This window comes from Ascaphus truei, chromosome 15 (genome assembly GCF_040206685.1).
Source record: "Ascaphus truei isolate aAscTru1 chromosome 15, aAscTru1.hap1, whole genome shotgun sequence".
Classification (NCBI taxonomy): Eukaryota; Metazoa; Chordata; class Amphibia; order Anura; family Ascaphidae; genus Ascaphus; species Ascaphus truei.
The window spans coordinates 20,880,995-20,894,286 of NC_134497.1; the positions used below are offsets into that span (position 1 = coordinate 20,880,995).

The 13,292-nt window shown below is 50.4% G+C and overlaps 1 protein-coding gene across 1 annotated transcript in view; it reads right to left on the reverse strand.

Moving 5' to 3' along the window:
- The window catches only part of LOC142466666 (interleukin-17D-like), a 15,870-nt gene extending 13,836 nt beyond the window's left edge, over positions 1-2,034 (reverse strand). The window contains exon 1 of the mRNA XM_075571920.1: positions 1,885-2,034. The gene's annotated coding sequence lies outside the window, so the exon portion shown is untranslated. The remainder of the gene's footprint in view (positions 1-1,884) is intronic.
- Between the last annotated feature and the right edge of the window lie 11,258 nt (positions 2,035-13,292).

Genomic DNA, 13,292 nt, shown 5'->3' on the forward strand with positions numbered 1-13,292 from the left:
ATATCCTGAAAACCTGACCTGTTGGTGGCCTTGAGGACTGGAGTTGGCTACCCCTGCTTTAAGTCAGTCACTTTGCCCCTACGTGGGACTGACCCTTTAACCCATTAAACACGTCCCTGTCATTAGGTCACTTTGCCCCTACGTGGGACTGACCCTTTAACCCATTAAACACGTCCCTGTCATTAGGTCACTTTGCCCCTACGTGGGACTGACCCTTTAACCCATTAAACACGTCCCTGTCATTAGGTCACTTTGCTCCTACGTGGGACTGACCCTTTAACCCATTAAACACGTCCCTGTCATTAGGTCACTTTGCCCCTACGTGGCACTGACCCTTTAACCCTTTAAACACGTCCCTGTCATTAGGTCACTTTGCTCCTACGTGGGACTGACCCTTTAACCCATTAAACATGTCCCTGTCATTAGGTCACTTTGCTCCTACGTGGGACTGACCCTTTAACCCATTAAACACGTCCCTGTCATTAGGTCACTTTGCCTCTATGTGGGACTGACCCTTTAACCCATTAAACACGCCCCTGTCATTAGGTCACTTTGCTCCTATGTGGGACTGACCCTTTAACCCATTAAACACGTCCCTGTCATTAGGTCACTTTGCCCCTATGTGGGACTGACCCTTTAACCCATTAAACACGCCCCTGTCATTAGGTCACTTTGCCCCTACGTGGGACTGACCCTTTAACCCATTAAACACGTCCCTGTCATTAGGTCACTTTGCCCCTACGTGGGACTGACCCTTTAACCCATTAAACACGTCCCTGTCATTAGGTCACTTTGCTCCTACGTGGGACTGACCCTTTAACCCATTAAACACGTCCCTGTCATTAGGTCACTTTGCCCCTACGTGGCACTGACCCTTTAACCCTTTAAACACGTCCCTGTCATTAGGTCACTTTGCTCCTACGTGGGACTGACCCTTTAACCCATTAAACATGTCACTGTCATTAGGTCACTTTGCCCCTACGTGGGACTGACCCTTTAACCCATTAAACACGTCCCTGTCATTAGGTCACTTTGCCCCTACGTGGGACTGACCCTTTAACCCATTAAACACGTCCCTGTCATTAGGTCACTTTGCCCCTACGTGGGACTGACCCTTTAACCCATTAAACACGTCCCTGTCATTAGGTCACTTTGCTCCTACGTGGGACTGACCCTTTAACCCATTAAACACGTCCCTGTCATTAGGTCACTTTGCCCCTACGTGGCACTGACCCTTTAACCCTTTAAACACGTCCCTGTCATTAGGTCACTTTGCTCCTACGTGGGACTGACCCTTTAACCCATTAAACATGTCCCTGTCATTAGGTCACTTTGCTCCTACGTGGGACTGACCCTTTAACCCATTAAACACGTCCCTGTCATTAGGTCACTTTGCCTCTATGTGGGACTGACCCTTTAACCCATTAAACACGCCCCTGTCATTAGGTCACTTTGCTCCTATGTGGAACTGACCCTTTAACCCATTAAACACGTCCCTGTCATTAGGTCACTTTGCCCCTATGTGGGACTGACCCTTTAACCCATTAAACACGCCCCTGTCATTAGGTCACTTTGCGCCTACGTGGGACTGACCCTTTAACCCATTAAACACGTCCTTGTCATTAGGTCACTTTGCTCCTATGTGGGACTGATCCTTTAACCCATTAAATATGTCTCTGTCATTAGGTCACTTTGCCCCTACGTGGCACTGACCCTTTAACCCTTTAAACACGTCACTATCATCAGATCCCTTGGCCCCCTACGCGGGACGGACCCTTTAACCCCATTTCACGACCAACCGCCCCGCAACAAGAAACCGTTTGCAGTTCCGGCACACAACGCCTTAACCCCTGCAGCACCGCGGCGGGTTGCGCGAGATCCTACCTTGAGCTGCCGATTGTCTGCCAGAGGCAGGAACAACGTACGATGTGTTTCTCCCCTTTGCGGAGCCGAGACGCGCGTCTCCTTTATAACCTCCCTCGCGGTGACATCACAGCCCCTCTGGGATACGCTGCAGCCGTTGGAGAGGGGTGTTCTCGCCTGCGTGTTCTCGCTCGGAGCACCCTCCCTTGTTTTTCTCCGGCTGCAACCTGAGCCGCAGCGCGCCGGGCAGTGTGCAGGTGTCTGGCTCAGGGCCAGGAAGGGAGCGGAGCGGAGCGTGCAAAGGGCACGCCCAGATCTGCACACACCTGTCATGCACTTTGCCCGGGGTGTTTATGTCACGGGGACGCGCTTAATAACACATTTATATTTTGTGGGTCCTGATTGAGCAGAACAGGTTGAGCAAAATAAACTGAGATTTATTCCCTTGATAGGCAAACACACGACAACTGCAGAATAAACTTAATAATTACACTCACGGGTAGAGAAACAGAGGATAATGTCCAGAAAGGTGCCAAAGCAGCAGAAGATTGTCCTTTAAAATGTAGTCCATTTGCAAACTGCCAAATACATAGCCCCAGTCCAATCCTTCTGTGAATGTGCAAAGTCCTTTCTGGTTCTCTGGGATTTGCTGGATACCCAGGGCTAACGAAATCCTGAAGCAGGGCAAGTTTCCTTGTTGCGATGTTTTTAACCCCTTGCGTTCTGGAATCGTAGCCGCTGTACTTAGGTCTTATCCACTTGAAGAAATCAGGTTACAGCAACAACACAGGAATGAGGGGTACAGGCCTTTTTAAGGATAAGGGCCTGTGGGGTTTACATTAGCCTCATCCCATTGGCAACGAATTATCTTGATCCTATCAGAACCTGCCATGTCACAGGGGCAAATCCTACAGCCAGCTCAGGTAACTCTGAGCATGCTCAGTGAGCAGCTTGGTAGCACTGCTAAGTAAAAAGGGCCCACTCATTTCTGGGGACGCAATGTCTGAAGTTTGGGTCCCGAGGTGTGAAATATCCAGGAGGAGTAACAGGATCTGCTACTCAGAAACATCCTGATTAAGTGACACTTTACGAATCTGGGGTCTTTCATCCCAACAGGGGGCTCCTGTATGCATAACATTTGTTCCTACTGCTTCACAAAGGCAGGCAGACAAAAAAATAGCATCCTGCCGGTACATTTTAAAACAGTAACAGAAAGGCACTTCACTGCAGGTAGAGATTAGCCTGCAAAATGGGGACAGCCATGCATATAGAATTAACCCCTTCATCCCCAACGCGAAATAGGGGTAACCAGCTGAGCCCACTGCCTTTATTAATGCGCTGATTACCCCCATTTTCGCCACATCTCCCCCACTCAAAGCCCAAGGTTTGCCCTGGCCACCTCCTCTGGTGGTTGGGCTGACCTGAGGGTTTTTGACGTCATTAGGTCTTGGGGATTGTCCTGCCGGGAGAGGCCATCAGCGTTCCCATGCTCACTGCCTTTCTTGTGCTGAATGGTGAAGTCACATTCTTGCAAGGCCAGGCTCCAGCGCAGGAGCTTGGCATTCTCTCCCGACACCCTCTGCAACCAACTTAGGGGGTTATGGTCAGTGATAACAGTGAGGGTTCTGCCATACAGAGAGGGCTGTAGCTTCTTTAGAGCCCATACTATGGCCAGACACTCCTTCTCAATAGTGGCATATGCTCCTTCTCTGGGCAGCCGCTTGCGGCCCAGAAACATAATTGGAGGTTCCCTGACCTCCTCCCCCACCTGGCTGAGCACAGCACCAATGCCAACGTCTGAGGCATCAGTCTGCACCAGAAACTTTTTGGAATAATCTGGAGCGGCCAGTATAGGAGCGCCGGCTAGGGCAGTCTTCAAAGCCGGAAATGCATCTTCACAGGCAGGAGACCAGACTACCAGCACAGACTGTCGCTTCTGGGTCAAGTCAGTCAGGGGTTTGGCAATGGCACTATACTGGGGAACAGACTTCCTATAGTAGCCTGCGGTGCCTAGAAACGCCATGCCCTGCTTCTTGGTTTTGGGAGTGGGCCACTGCACTACTGCCTCTACCCTAACTGGTTCTGGCTTGAGGAGCCCTCCACCCACACTATGCCCTAGGTATAAGACTTCAGCCATCCCTACTAAGCACTTGGTGGGTTTTAAGGTGAGACTTGCCTCCCTAATCCTGGCTAGCACCGCAGCTACATGAAGTAAGTGTGATTCCCAGAAGTTACTGAACACAGCAATATCATCCAGATAAGCCCTTGCAAACCCTTGCATGCCCTCTAGCAAACGATTGACCAGGCGTTGGAAGGTAGCCGGTGCATTCCTCATCCCAAATGGCATCACTAAGAACTCATAGAGGCCACTTGGGGTGATGAAAGCCGACTTCTCCCTAGCCTCCTGGGTCAAAGGGATCAGCCAGTACCCTTTACTGTGATCCCTGGTGGTCAGATACCTTGCCCCCGCGAGTTCATCCAGCAACTCATCCATGCGGGGCATGGGGTAGGCATCTGAGACCATGCCCGCATTGAGCTGCCGGTAGTCCACACAGAACCGGGTGGTCCCATCCTTCTTAGGCACTAGGACTACCGGACAAGCCCAAGGGCTCTGGGATGGTACAATTACCCCTAGGGCCAGCATCTCCTCCATCTCCCTCTCTATACTGCCCTTCACCTCTGCTGACACTCTATAAGCGTGCTTATGCAGAGGTCTCAGATCCCCTGTAAGCACTGGGTGCTCAGTGATGTGTGTCCTCCCTGGCTTGTCCGTGAACAGAGCCCTATACTGCTCTAGCATAGCCCTGGCATCTGCTCTCTGCCTGACACTCAGCTGAGACCCTATCTCAACCTGCTCTATGGTACCTCCCTGCCTAGCCTCCCCTAGGAGATCTGGCAGAGCTATGTCCTCCTTGAGCATATTGATGTGATAGACTTTGGTCCTCCCTGTCTCCCTAACCCTGGCTAGCACTGCTGCTACCTGTCCTGGAGACAAACCACAGATCTGCCTGAAGCCAACTATCCTCTCCCTGTATGTCCCCACATACCTCTGCACGCTCTCTGGTGACCTCCTGACCAGGCGGTGGGAGGTAGCCAGAGCATTCCTCATCCTGAATGGCACCCTGAAAAACTCACAGAGGCCATTCTGAAGGCTGAAGACTGACTCCCCCTTTGCCTTCCTCTCTACACTGTCTGCCACCTCTGCTGATACTCCATAGATATTCTTATGCAGAGGATGCAGATCACCTGGGAGCACAGGCTGATCTGTACTATGTGCCCTGCCCAGCTTGTCTGAGAACAGGACCCTAGGCTGCTCTACCCTAGCCCCGGCTTCTGCCCCTGCCTGCTTACCTCCCAGGGCCCCTAGCTCAACTAGGACCCCCCTAGGAAACCATATCCTACCTAAGAGGCCTGGCACTGCCTGAGCTACTTCCTGAAACATGTTCCCCATTCCTGGTAACAGGTTCAGGAGCATCTGCACATAATCACCCGCTTTACCCTCTGGCTGGCAGGCGTCCCAGGGGTGGCCAAAGTCTGCCACTGCCCCTGCTGCCTCTGGCCAGAGGTAAGGCTGCAACAGCTGGGTTCTCATGTGAGTGACCCCCTGATGCCCCACTAGTGGACTGGGGAAGGCTACCTGCAACACTTGCTGCCGACCCTCCCTGGGTCCCACTAACAGTCTTCTACCTGTCCAGCTCCTGGCTAACCCGGTAGAACCTGGCTCCCTACCCCAGAGCCCGCGGTGCCACAGCCTGTGGTCTGACCCCCCGCTTTCCCAGGACTCGGACGCCCGCAGTCCCATACCTTCTAAGCTGGGGTCAGCTTTCACCGCATCCCTATCTGCTGTCCCTAATTCTAACCCCCCACCCTTAGTCTCTAAGTCAGGGGTAACAGGAACAGGTAAAGGGAACAGTAAGTCAGTCACTGGTCGCGACTCAGTAGTCTGGCTTACCTGTCTGGTCTCCGCAGAGGCCACTGGAACCGTTGGTCCCAAATGCAGGGGGACAGAGGTTGATTCTGCTGTGATTCCTGATGACAGGCTCTTAGGAATCGCCGCAACAGCAGGCAATTCCCCAGCAACCACACAGATCACAGGCTCCAGGTTATTGCTAAGGCGCACCTCAGCAGTTTCCCTGGACAAAACCCCCACCTCCCTCATGCCATGATTGGCACCCCCATCCAAAATGATCTGGGCACCCTGTAAGGACCGCAGCCCTCCATCAGGCATGGTTCTTTGCATCCCGGTGCCCGGGAGCAAATCTTCTGGCTGCCCCAGAATAACAGCAGCACCCAAATCTGGCAAGCTCCCTGCTTGCCGGTCACCAAAGGTAACCCTCCGTGGGTGCCTGCTCAGGACATCAGCAGGCTGCATCTCGACTGATGCACTTGGACATCCTCTGCTCACTGCTGCTGGCTCTGAGGTGACAAAAGCAGCATCTGCCTGGGACATCCCTCTTGGTTGTGGCTCCATGGCTGTGCTCTGTTCCTCTGTGTGGGCCAGCCCAATCTGGGTTACTGGCCCTGCAGCTTGTGAACGTTGCCCCTGATGGGGTCCCCCAGACCGCTCACGGTCCGGGCAATGTGGCCGGATGTGGCCCACCTTGTGGCAATGATAGCACCGTCTCTCAAGCTTGAACTCCCCAGTATAGGGCGTGTCGCTGCCCACTGTATGTTTGGGAGTCCGCTGAGGTGCAGACTGGTCCCCCCTAGCCGGAATGGCTGCCTCTCTGGGGACTGCTGCGTGGCTCACCAAGGCTCTGCTGGTTACATCTTCATTTGCTGGCTCTGCGGCTTCCACAGCAGTTACTCTGGGAACGTCCTGTTCCCCGCTGACAAGGTGGGAGTGAGGGGGCCTTCCAAGCGCTGTCGACAGGAGCTCGAGTCGCTGTTCATAGCTAAGCCCTTCTCCCCAGGCGGTGAGGAGTGCAATGAGTCCAGAGGTAGCAAGTCCGGCCGCCGCAGCGACTGATCCATCTGCACCCCCTGGCACAACGCCACCCTCTTCCAGGCGGTCACTGACATCCTTCGCTCCGGGCTGAGTACTGTCTGCTGGCGGGGCCATCCTGTCCTCATATTCTTCTAAATCCTCCTCTAGCTGACTCTTGGAACGACCGTCTGTCGTGAACCCGTACCCCACACATCTCTCCACTATCTGCGCCCGGTTCCAGGTACAAAACCTTCCTGAGCGTGGACTCATGGTGCCACTGGGGTATAGGTCCAGAGACCAGTGAATTATCTCGTGCTTCTTTGGAAGTGTGTGTAAGTTGCCACTTGTCTGAGGAGCTTGCAATCTACAAGGTCCTCACTATATTACAGAACACTGCAATATAGGCTCAATCAGTATCTCACCAGCTGCCACCAGTTTTAAACGCCTGTCACGGGGACGCGCTTAATAACACATTTATATTTTGTGGGTCCTGATTGAGCAGAACAGGTTGAGCAAAATAAACTGAGATTTATTCCCTTGATAGGCAAACACACGACAACTGCAGAATAAACTTAATAATTACACTCACGGGTAGAGAAACAGAGGATAATGTCCAGAAAGGTGCCAAAGCAGCAGAAGATTGTCCTTTAAAATGTAGTCCATTTGCAAACTGCCAAATACATAGCCCCAGTCCAATCCTTCTGTGAATGTGCAAAGTCCTTTCTGGTTCTCTGGGATTTGCTGGATACCCAGGGCTAACGAAATCCTGAAGCAGGGCAAGTTTCCTTGTTGCGATGTTTTTAACCCCTTGCGTTCTGGAATCGTAGCCGCTGTACTTAGGTCTTATCCACTTGAAGAAATCAGGTTACAGCAACAACACAGGAATGAGGGGTACAGGCCTTTTTAAGGATAAGGGCCTGTGGGGTTTACATTAGCCTCATCCCATTGGCAACGAATTATCTTGATCCTATCAGAACCTGCCATGTCACAGGGGCAAATCCTACAGCCAGCTCAGGTAACTCTGAGCATGCTCAGTGAGCAGCTTGGTAGCACTGCTAAGTAAAAAGGGCCCACTCATTTCTGGGGACGCAATGTCTGAAGTTTGGGTCCCGAGGTGTGAAATATCCAGGAGGAGTAACAGGATCTGCTACTCAGAAACATCCTGATTAAGTGACACTTTACGAATCTGGGGTCTTTCATCCCAACAGGGGGCTCCTGTATGCATAACATTTGTTCCTACTGCTTCACAAAGGCAGGCAGACAAAAAAATAGCATCCTGCCGGTACATTTTAAAACAGTAACAGAAAGGCACTTCACTGCAGGTAGAGATTAGCCTGCAAAATGGGGACAGCCATGCATATAGAATTAACCCCTTCATCCCCAACGCGAAATAGGGGTAACCAGCTGAGCCCACTGCCTTTATTAATGCGCTGATTACCCCCATTTTCGCCACAGTTTACAACACAAAGAATATCCCTGTGTGGGGAGGGTGATAACACGCACGTAGGAACCGGGGGAGACCTAATCACGGGGTGGTGGTTAATGGGTTAAAGGGTCAGTCCCACATAGGGGCAAAGTGACCTAATGACAGGGACGTGTTTAATGGGTTAAAGGGTCAGTCCCACGTAGGGGCAAAGTGACCTAATGATAGGGACGTGTTTAATGGGTTAAAGGGTCAGTCCCACGTAGGGGCAAAGTGACCTAATGACAGGGACGAGTTTAATGGGATAAAGGGTCAGTCCCACGTAGGAGCAAAGTGACCTTATGACAGGGACATGTTTAATGGGATAAAGGGTCAGTCTCACGTAGGAGCAAAGTGACCTAATGATAGGGACATGTTTAATGGGTTAAAGGGTCAGTCCCACGTAGGGGCAAAGTGACCTAATGATAGGGACGTGTTTAATGGGTTAAAGGGTCAGTCCCACGTAGGGGCAAAGTGACCTAATGACAGGGACGAGTTTAATGGGATAAAGGGTCAGTCCCACGTAGGAGCAAAGTGACCTTATGACAGGGACATGTTTAATGGGATAAAGGGTCAGTCTCACGTAGGAGCAAAGTGACCTAATGACAGGGACGTGTTTAATGGGTTAAAGGGTCAGTCACACATAGGGGCAAAGTGACCTAATGACAGGGACATGCTTAATGGGTTAAAGGGTCAGTCCCACGTAGGAGCAAAGTGACCTTATGACAGGGACGTGTTTAATGGGTTAAAGGGTCGGTCCCACGTAGGAGCAAAGTGACCTAATGACAGGGACGCGTTTAATGGGTTAAAGGGTCGGTCCCACGTAGGAGCAAAGTGACCTAATGACAGGGACGCGTTTAATGGGTTAAAGGGTCGGTCCCACGTAGGAGCAAAGTGACCTAATGACAGGGACGTGTTTAATGGGTTAAAGGGTCTGTCCCACGTAAGGACAAAGTGACCTAATGATAGGGACGTGTTTAATGGGTTAAAGGGTGAGTCCCACGTAGGGACAAAGTGACCTAATGATAGGGACATGTTTAATGGGATAAAGGGTCAGTCCCACGTAGGGGCAAAGTGACCTAATGATAGGGACGTGTTTAATGGGTTAAAGGGTCAGTCCCACGTAGGGGCAAAGTGACCTAATGACAGGGACGAGTTTAATGGGATAAAGGGTCAGTCCCACGTAGGAGCAAAGTGACCTTATGACAGGGACATGTTTAATGGGATAAAGGGTCAGTCTCACGTAGGAGCAAAGTGACCTAATGACAGGGACGTGTTTAATGGGTTAAAGGGTCGGTCCCACGTAGGGGCAAAGTGACCTAATGACAGGGACGTGTTTAATGGGTTAAAGGGTCGGTCCCACGTAGGAGCAAAGTGACCTAATGACAGGGACGCGTTTAATGGGTTAAAGGGTCAGTCTTTCCATTATCATGACACCGGGTGTAACCCTAATGGATACTGTTCTTATTGACCTTGTCTCTCACGTATTTGTGCGCACGCCGTACTTGCCGTGTATATTTAGGTCAGGTCTCCCCTTCTTCTCTCAGTGACTGTGAGACCCTAATGTGTTCTGCGCACATCAGAGACTTCGTCTTTGTTCTCTTGATCCCTCTGTTGGAAGACGATGGAGTACAGCTCTGGGTGTCGCTCTGCTAATGTATCATATGCTAACGATATATATATATATATATACACACTTGCTGTAACCGGCGTAGCATACGCCGATCTTGCAAATCTTAAAGGTTACTAATTACACATTACTCCGTGTTTTCGCCCCTCCCTGTAATGAACGCCTTGCTGTCTCTTGTCCCCTCTCCCCCACCTAAGGCTGCGGCCCCTGTGAGAGCGCGCGCGAGCAGCGGTGCGCCTTATGACGCCTGTGGCCTTCCCCGAGCGATCGCTGAGGACGTCAGCTCCCTCGTGACTGGGAGGCGCGGCGAGGGCGCGGGTGTGACGTCACGCAGCTGGTTTGCCCTCTTTGGCTGAACCGCCGCGCCAAAGGACAAATTTGTTGTCTTTTGGAAATGTGGTTACGCCATCGCGCTTTGCACGCATGCGCGCACACTGACTAGGGCCAGCCCCATAGAGGGCCATCACTTTGTTTGTGCCACGCACGCTGTCGCGATCACCGGGGACTTCGCTTTACTCTCTCCCCATCATGCCCTGCTCCTCTTTGCACTCTCCCCCCCCCTCTTTGCACTCCCTGCCTTACTGTGTCTGCTCCTCTCTGCATACCACACTCCCTCCTCTTCTACTCACATAATTAGATTGTAAGCTCCTCGGAGCAGGGACTCCTCTGCCTTAATGTTACTTTTATGTCTGAAGCACTTATTCCCATGATCTGTTATTTATAATATCTGTTATTTATAAGATTACCGTGTGTATTACTGCTGTGAAGCGCTATGTACATTTATGGCGCTATATACAGTAAATAAAGACATTCAATACAATTTCTCCTCCGTTCCTTGCTGTCTCTCTGTTTCCTCCTCCTACTCACCCTGCTGTCACTCCTCCCCGCTCTTTGCACTCTCTCCTGCCCCTAGTGCACACTGCTCCCCATGCCCTCCTCCTTATCATTCCTCTGTCTCCTGCTCTCTCCTTGCTGTCTCTCTGTCTCCTCCTCTGCTTGCTGCCTCTCCGTCTCTTCTCCCCCCTTACTGTCATTGCTTAGCTTTTGTACGGAAACATACCTAAGCCTTATAGTGTAACTGTGTAACTATGTGACTGTGTAATTATGTAACTATGTAAGTATATAACGGTGTAACTATGTAACTATGTAAGTATATAACGGTGTAACTGTAAGTGTGTAACTGTAAGTGTGTAACTGTAACTATAAAATAATTGCACACTTTATTATGATAGCTATAATTAGCCAATTCTATTTTGTTACCAATTAGTGATTGTCTGTCCATGTGATCTGGCTATGAATATATGATCCAGTCAGTCATACCGGTCATTTTTAATTTTATTTATTTATTTATCAAATGTTTTACCAGGAAGTAATACGTTGAGAGTTACCTCTCGTTTTCAAGTATGTCCTGGGCACAGAGTTAAGACAAATAATACATGGTTACAAATACAGTTACATAAATGATCAGGGTACACATTATATACAAGACATTGCATGCACAGTTAGAGATAATATATATTATGGGCGTATGTAACAGTTACAGACCAGGTTAAAATGTGAGACAGTTTTAGCTTTGAAAGAACTTAGACTGGTGAGAGTCTCCGGGAGGTTGTTCCAGTTTTGGGGTGCACGGAAGGAGGAGCGGCCGGATACTTTGCTGAACCTTGGGACCATGAACAGTCTTTTGTTGTCAGATCTCAGATGATAAGTGCTGCATGTGGTAGGGGTGAGGAGCTTGTTCAGGTAGCTGGGTAGCTTGCCCAGAAAGTATTTGAGGGTGAGACAGGAAAGGTGAACTTTGCGCCTAGACTCGAGTGATGACCAATCTAGTTCTTTGAGCATTTCGCAGTGATGTGTGTTGTAGTTGCATTGGAGAACAAAACGACAAATTGAATTGTAGAGGGTGTCAAGTTTGCTAAGGTGGGATTGAGGTGCCGAGCCATATACTATGTCTCCATAGTCGATAATTGGCATTAGCATCTGCTTTGCGACACGCTTTCTGACCAGCAGGCTTAGGGAGGATTTGTTCCTGTAAAGTTTGATTTGATAAGATATCTCCTGAGATCTCTCGCGTTCCCCCTGTACGTGTGAACCGAACGTGCGAGCCGTTTACTAGTACGTTTTGGAGGATTGCTTCTTCTGATGAGTGGGAGACCCGTGTCGCTTTCTCCCCCCGCGCCCTCTGACCGCAGGGTTCATTTCCCTGAGCCGCCCTCGCTGGGCGCCGGGACGTCTGATTTACCAGCGGTCAGCGGTCTCTCTGCGCTAGGGGAGCGTTCTTGGTCGGTCTTTCCTCTCGGTCCTCCCGTGCCGGAAAATAACCACACTGACCTCCACTGGGGCGCGATTGACGCAGTGATGTCACGCGCTGCAGGTATATATATATATATACTGTATATATATAGCGAGTTGATCTAGTTAAGACCATGTGGAAGGTCGCTGGTGACCCGTCCTCTCTCCGGGATCTGGGTCTTTAGGCTGCTGCCCATCTTACTTCTCTTACCTTATTCTGGTTTTATGGGTGAGTGTGTATGGATTTTTGCGGTGGGCTTTTCTCCCCGTACACTGCCCACGTTATATTTGCTTGTTGTTTTTTGATTAATACATGTATGTATGTCTTTATTTATATAGCGCCTTTAGTGTACATAGCGCTTCACTGCAGTAATACACGTGATAATCATATAAATAACAAATAATATAAATAACAGATCATGGGAATAAGCTCTTCAGACATAAAAGTAACATTTTGGAAGAGGAGTCCCTGCCCCGAGGAGCTTACAGTCTAATTGGTAGGTAGGGAGAACGTACAGAGACAGTAGGAGGGAATTCTGGTAAGTGCGTCTGCAGGGGGCCAAGCTTTATGTATCGTGTATAGTATCAGCCACGGTGCTACTCGTATGCTTCTTTAAGCAGGTGGGTCTTAAAGGTGGATAGAGAGGGTGCTAGTCGGGTATTGAGGGGAAGGGCATTCCAGAGGTGTGGGGCAGTCAGTGAGAAAGGTTTAAGGAGGGAGAGGGCTTTAGATACAGAGGGGGTAGAAAGAAGACATCCTTGAGCAGAACGCAAGAGTCGGGATGGTGCATAGCGAGAAATTAGGGCTGAGATGTAAGGAGGGGCAGAAGAATGTAAAGCTTTAAAAGTGAGGAGAAGAATTGAGTGTGAGATGCGGGATTTGATAGGAAACCAGGAGAGGGATTTCAGGAGGGGAGACGCTGAGACAGATCTAGGAAAGAGTAGAGTGATCCTGGCAGCAGCATTTAGGATAGATTGTAGGGGAGACAGGTGAGAGGCAGGAAGGCCGGACAGCAGGAGGTTACAGTAATCAAGACGGGAGAGAATGAGGGCCTGAGTCAGAGTTTTAGCAGAGGAGCAACAGAGGAAAGGGCGTATCTTTGTTATATTGTAGAGGG